The 6,982-nt window shown below is 53.8% G+C and overlaps 1 pseudogene; it reads left to right on the top strand.

The window, feature by feature from the left end:
- The first annotated feature begins 1,405 nt into the window (after positions 1-1,405).
- Positions 1,406-4,217, top strand: LOC149362714 (beta-alanine transporter-like; annotated as a pseudogene).
- The last annotated feature ends 2,765 nt before the right edge of the window (positions 4,218-6,982 follow it).

The raw sequence follows: 6,982 nt of genomic DNA on the forward strand, positions 1-6,982 counted from the left end.
GGATGGACGAAGGTGGCGACTTATGTACGGTGCAGGTGGTGTAATGAGCATGCGTAAACCTCAGGAAGATTACCCCGCGTTCGGTTCAAAACATGCGGTGTCGTTACGCTCCAGGAGCCAGCGAGGCCTTAGCCAGGGTCTTCAGGGACTGCAATGTCCACATCGCCCACGTGCCACCAAGTAAACTGAAGCGAAAAATTGTCAGAGTAAAAGACCCGGTTGAACGAAGTAGATTTCCCGGAGTGGTGTACAAAATTCCTTGCAAGTACTGCAACGCTTCATACATTGGCGAATCAGGAAATTTCGTTAGGCGCTTGAAACAACATCAAAATGACGTCGCCAAAGGTCACACGAAAGAAAATGCCTTGACCGCAGCCGTGGCCTCGTGGCAGAGCGCCCACCTCGGCTTCGGGAGGTGGTGGGTTCGACTCCCGCCACCGGCCGGGTACCCACCGGTTTTCTCAAAATGGGTACAAGCTATGGCCCGGCCTGGTGCTCGGCTTCTTAGGGCTACATTGCTTGGGAAAGGAGCCTGCGCCTTCAAATCCCGTCACTGTGGGCAGAGAGTCGTGTGGAAAAAGGGCCACAAACTGGGCTTATGCCGCACGAGGCGGACTTATGGTTGCTTGGCGGGGGAACTTATCACTCATCCGTCAAGGCAACTGTTTAGTCTAAGACCCTTTTCCCAAGCATTTCATCCTAGAAGAGCCGAGCACCAGGCCAGGGGAAATCTTGTACCCATTAAAGAAACCGGTGGGTACCCGGCGGCACTGGGGATCGAACCCAGCACCTCCCGAATGCGAGGCGGATGCTCTACCACAAGGCCACGCTTCGGTCACTATCAAGTTGCATCCCAAACCATCGATTCGGACAACGCCTCAGTCATCGCGACAGAAGGATTTTTCTCGCCTACTTCTAGAATTAATTCCTATCCAAACGACACCACATGTTTTGAACCGAAAGCGGGGTAATCTTCCTGATATTTATGGATGCTCATTACGCCACCTGCACCGTACATAAGTCACCACCTTCGTCCATCCCCTGCTATTGTGAGCAAGGGACCAGTACGGGCCCCGAAACATCATTTCTTTTTCCTTTTTTTTCTTTTTGTTGGCGAGTGCTCCTATTTTCTGCTATTACGCTCTATCCTCGCCAGACGGTATTCTGCCAAACCCTCGACTACTTCTGAGTCATATGTTTCGCTCAGCTGATGCGACAGAAGCCCACGGGCCGGAGCAAAGAATCATGGACGCTGAATAAAACTTCAGTGTTCAGCTAGCATTCGTGCTTGTCCTTTCTCTCAGCCGCCTTTTGAGGCTTTTAAATCGACAGCTTACCTATGGCCTGTCTCCGCGAGTTTCGCGCATCCAAAGCCTGGAGCGAAGAAAGAAGAAACGAAGAGCTGCGCATGCTCACGAGCAAGGCTGATCTCATCGGAGGCGTCGCCATAATTGCAATCGGTTCCTATTCACCGGACCGAGACGTCCAGACATTCGAACACCGCCTCTCCTGCGACCGGATATGGCCAACGTTGAAAGGGAAGCTCACTCGACGAAGAAAAGTCGGCGCTCAGGCCGCCGACCTTCCGCACCTCCGCCGATGCCACTGCAGGTGCCCGAAGCTCCGCAGGAGGTTGGCACCATGGTCACCGCCCCCGTTACAGCAACCACCTCCACCGTGCTCACGTCGCCACTGGACCACATCCTCATCTTCGGACACGGCTGGTTCCAGAGGCTCGTTCTGCTCTGCACGACGCTGGCCGTATTCACAACCGTGCTGCACGCAGCGGCGGTCAACAGCCTGGCGCTTCCCGCGGACCACTGGTGCCGGCCGCCAGCAGAGTACGCCCACGTGTCCGCGGAGATATGGAGGAACACCAGCGTGCCACTCGAGTCCGACGGCGTGACGCGCCACAAATGTCTTCGGTACGAGCCGCCGCTCCCTTCCGAGGAAGAAGACGGCGTTGAAGACCGGAGAACGATTCCCTGCGACGCCGGTTGGGACTTCGAGGTAGATGCCGCCTCTGGAATGCCGGTCAACTCGATCATCCGGGAGTGGAACATAGTCTGTGAGCGTCATTGGATCATGACGGCCCTGATAGCTACCTACATGTTTGGAGGAGTGGTTGCTACACCATTTGCAGGAATCGCGGCTGACAGGATCGGAAGGCGACCCGTTCTGTGCATCTGGGTGTTTCTGCTCATGTTCGCCGGCATAGGAGTGGCCTTCGCCAAGACCTTAGTCGCCTTCGCCGCTCTCCGCGCCCTCCTGTCCGCCGCGGCCGCCAGCGTCCTCATCACGTCCACCACGATGCTGTTTGAGGTGACCGATACGCCGCATCGGGCCCTTTTTTGCGGCTTCGCCTCAGCCGGCGGCTTGCTTCTGGCCTCCATCTACCATGCTGTCGTGCACGACATGGTCTCCGACTGGAAGGCCGTCCAGATCGTGTGCATGGTGCCAACTTGCGGCCTGGTTCTGGGCGTTTATCTGATGGAAGAATCGCCGTGCTGGCTCTTCGCAGTATCGAACACGCGACGCGCAGAGAAGGTGCTGTCGTGGGCGGCGCGCGTCAACAACGCCGACCCCGACGACTTCAAGCGTCGCCTGTCTGCGCTGAGGGCTGAGCTCAAACGACAGCACGATCGCCAGCAAGACACCGGAACCTCTGACACCTTCACGGGGCCTCAAGGTGCTCGTCCTTTGCCTTCTAAGCACGGTAGTCAGTTATGTCAACGCGATAGCGCTAAATGCCCCGTTATCGAGAAAATCCGTTGTCGGCGTTGTGAGCGAAAAATAGCGTGGCTCCGCCGGAGAAGCAACATAGGTGGGCCACCGAGGTCACATGGCCTTATGGCGTCATCGCAGCCTCCCACCGGATTGCGACCAAACTGACAGTTGTGACAGGTAGCTGTTAGATCAATGATTGATCGCGAGGGGTTTCTCGGGCAGAACAACCTGGGCCACAGAAGCCCCACCACAGGAGCGCCTGCCTTCGCAGGGCAGTGGCGCATCCCTTAACGGCTACATCATTGCGGAAGGACTGGTGTGAGGACTCTCAGGGTCCTATGGATGCAAACTTGGGAGTGACCGACTCCACATACATGGACATTAACGGATTAGCTCGATCGAGTCATATCACTGAGGCGGGATTTAAATATCCCGTCTAATTTTTGCGATGGCATTGCATTCCTACAAATCACAGCGCCAAGTTTCAAGGCGAAATCAATTTCATCCCGAAAAATAGAATATAGGACCGATAACACGCCAGGCGTTCACGCATCAGCCACTTGCCAATCTGTGCTGGGTTGTGACAGTCATCTGCGAGTCAGCTCATTGTGTGAGCATGAATTAGACGCTACGTTACGTATTAAGACGATAGCATGAGTACGGTGTACCGAAGGCGTGTAGACTGTTTCGAACCCTCGCGGTCCTCGAGGGCTCTCTGCTGACCCAAAAACAACCCTTCAAACACTTCATATTCGCAGACGTGCACGTGATCGAGCTTGTGCGGAACCAGTCCCTACGCCAGCGGTCCTTGGTCACCTTCGGGTGCTGGTTCGTCACGTTCGCCGTCTACTACAAACTCCTAACGGGCCAAGTTATGCGCTCCAACCATGAGGCACAGATCGCGCTGGTCCTGCTCAAGGTGCCCGGGATCATCGTGAACGTGCTCTGCATTACGTACGCCGGGCGGCGCAGGGCCCTCACCCTCAGCATGATCGCCCTGGCCGTCCTGGCCGGAGCACTGGCCACTGCGCACACGCTTCGCGCTCCCGGCTACGTCCTGGCGGTCGTCGTCGTGATCTGGATGGTGGTGTTCGACATCTGTGTCATCGCCCTGTTCACCCTGACGGCCGAGCTGTACCCGACGGTGGTTCGCGGAGCCGGGCTCGCCCTCAGCTACACCTGCGGACGCATGGGCGCCGTCTTAGCGCCCTTCCTCAACCAGATTCAGTCGGAGGACCTGAAGGGCTTGCTGTACGCCGTGGCGGCTGCGCTGTTACTCTTCTTCGGAGTGATGGCGTTGGCGCTGCCGGAGACGACGGAGCTGCAGGCGGCCAACACGATGCGCGACTTCGCGGCGGAAAAGTGGCAACTGCAGTCTCCCCTGAGGGTCGCTCGGAAACGCAGCAAGCGGAAACGAGCCAAGAGCACCCCGTCCGATATCCAGAGAGCAGCAGAATAGGGCCGGAAGTGAAGAACAAGATGTGCGGTGATGTTGAATGGAGGCGGGGGGGGGGGGGGGGGGTTGAGGCAGCAGTCATATTAACGTTTAATATTATATCATCATAATCATCATCATCAGCCTGACTACGCCCACTGCAGGGCAAAGGCCTCTCCCATGTCTCTCTAATTAACCCTGTGCTTCGCCAGTTGCGGCCACCGTATTCCCGAAAATTTGTTAATCTCATCTGCCCACCTTAGAATATGCAAACTTAGCTTATGCAAATATGCCAATCTTAAAATATGCAAACGTCGTCTGGTTTCTGTATATGCAAAAAGATGTACACATGCTCGAATCAGTTCAACGAAAAGCGGTTCGCGTTACCACAGATACCGGCGCACTGACTCTCCCACGGAGCTGCTTTCCCGCGCAGGCCTCGACACATCATCAAGTCGCGTAACACTTCATAGACTGAAGTTTTTATATCAGTTAACTCATAATGCATTCAACATGGATCCTGCTACTTACATTAGTTTTAACCGTTCTAGAGACACGTCACAAGCATGATTTTACGATTAATGAATACTTTTGTGCTAACAACACATTATTTTTCTTTCTTTCCCCGAGCAGTAAGGGAATGGAACGCCCTAGATAAATCTATAACTGCGCAGCATTCCTTAGAAAAATTCATGGAGCTTGCAGTCTCATCAGTTTTGTCATCAAGCCAGATTTGATGACCATCCATAGTCTGTATTGGTCTTATGTTGCTTTTTTTTTCTTTTTTGCTCACTCCATTATGTACCAAGTGTATCACTGTATTAATGAATACTTTGAGACGTGTTTGAACACATGTTTTGAAGGCCAGAGTTGACTTTCTTCCGTTTTCTGTTTTTCATTCGATGTGATTCCGCATATGAATGCTGATTTCTTGTCTTTTAAACCTGATTGCTGGCTTTTGTATCATTGTGTTGTTAACTTGCATCTTTGTTATTTATAAATCCACTCCGTTACCCTTAAGGACCAGCGGTTATCTTGCCTTTGCATTATATGCCCTGCCCAAGGCCACTTCTTGGATATCATTAACCCTCGTTTGTTCTCTCACCCACTCCGCCCGCTTCCGATCTCTTAACGTTGCACCTATTATATATATTAATCATATTGTTACGAAGACGACGAAGCTGGCAGTGGTGCGGGACGGAGCTCTCGCGCTAGGCCAGCGGCCATTAAATCATCTCTTGTTCAGGGTACATCACGCCTCATTCTTTGGCTGGCCGCCACGTTACATTTTGTCTGAGGTGCTTTGGTCCCTTCACCGCAATCCTGGTCCCGGAGCTTCGGTGTCCTGCGCCTGCAGTGGACGTCGGCCGTGAGTACCTGGTCCGCGCCGCCCTGCCGTGCCGCAGCCCGCCCGACCTGTACCGACCTCGCCGCTCACCCCAGCCCCGTCCCCCGCCTGGACCACAGGACACGATGCACTGACGACAGCGACCTTAAAGACCCGACCGCTCAAAGACCGACCCAAGACCCACACGTGAAGACACCGCCCCCCTGCCCCTGCCGTCCGGTGCGTCCAAGGGCCTCGGCCGTCAGCTCCTGGCATCCTCCGGCCCGGATGCTACGTGGACCAGGACTCATCCTTCGATCATCTCATCCACTGTGGCGGCCAGGACTTCACCACATTGCCACTTCTTTCTAACCTGGACCTGGAAGCCCATCACCGTTTCGCCCATCCCTTCATGAACCCCAGGTGGTCGAAATTTCCGGAGCCCTCCACTACGGCGTCTCTCATAGCCTTAGTCACTTTGGGACGTTAAACCCTGTAAACCAGCCAACCTTCATCGACGTCTTCTATTTGCGATCGGGACGATCGCTCGGTGGCCCCGGGTAATGTTACGAAGACGACGAAGCTGGCAGTGGTGCGGGACGGAGCGCTCGCGCTAGGCCAGCGGCCGTTAAATCATCTCTTGTTCATGGTTCATCACGCCTCATTCTTCGGCTGGCCGCCACGTTACAATATTAACGTTATAGACGGTTTACTTCGCTGCTAATTTCCTCTGTATACTCCGTGATCATCAAGCAAGTATATAAGTTGTTTCGAACCCTGGATATGAGTAGAAGTGCGCGAAGGACACTGGGACACATTCCTAATGAATCATTGCAAAACTGACATTTTATCAGTCCGTAGCCCACAGAGGACTGGATTTACAGGAACTGTGGCATCCAGAAGCGTTCAACAAATTTTTCTGCTCTGACGGTGTTCAGAAAATTCAATTGTTCTAGCACGTAACGAACTTAGTGTCCGCCGTCGGGGAAAGTTCTCATGCGGGTAACTGAGTGATGGGCAGAGCGTAACGGATGGCGGAAATTCCAAATTTCCCTCCGGACTTGTCTAGAGACGCGCAGTGTATGGTGCGCAGGACACATTTTTTGTATTGCGAATCCGATATCTATAGCCAGCAGCAGAGCGTGGTGTTGTTGCTGCATTAGTTGGTCTAAACTAAACCCGCAGCTCTGCTCTTCTCCACATGCGCTCTATTCTCGCTATATACAACACGATATCGGCAACAAGATGCCATAATTCCGGAATCCACTTTAAATGTTCACCTCCTCATCCCCAGTCTTCCGTATTAGCGACCTCTAATTGGTCCTTTCACCGGCGTTACCCATATATTATGGCATCCCCTTTGAATCATGCCGGTGGACGGTGCCACTTTGCCCAAAGTAACTCAGGAATGTGATGCGTCGTCGGCAAACCTTGTCATCACCACGTGATCCCAACGTCACCGGCGGGCTATAAAAGGAGCGGCCTGAATAAAT

Source organism: Amblyomma mixtum, chromosome 2, assembly GCF_055824585.1.
Source record: "Amblyomma mixtum isolate Tamu chromosome 2, ASM5582458v1, whole genome shotgun sequence".
Lineage (NCBI taxonomy): Eukaryota > Metazoa > Arthropoda > Arachnida > Ixodida > Ixodidae > Amblyomma > Amblyomma mixtum.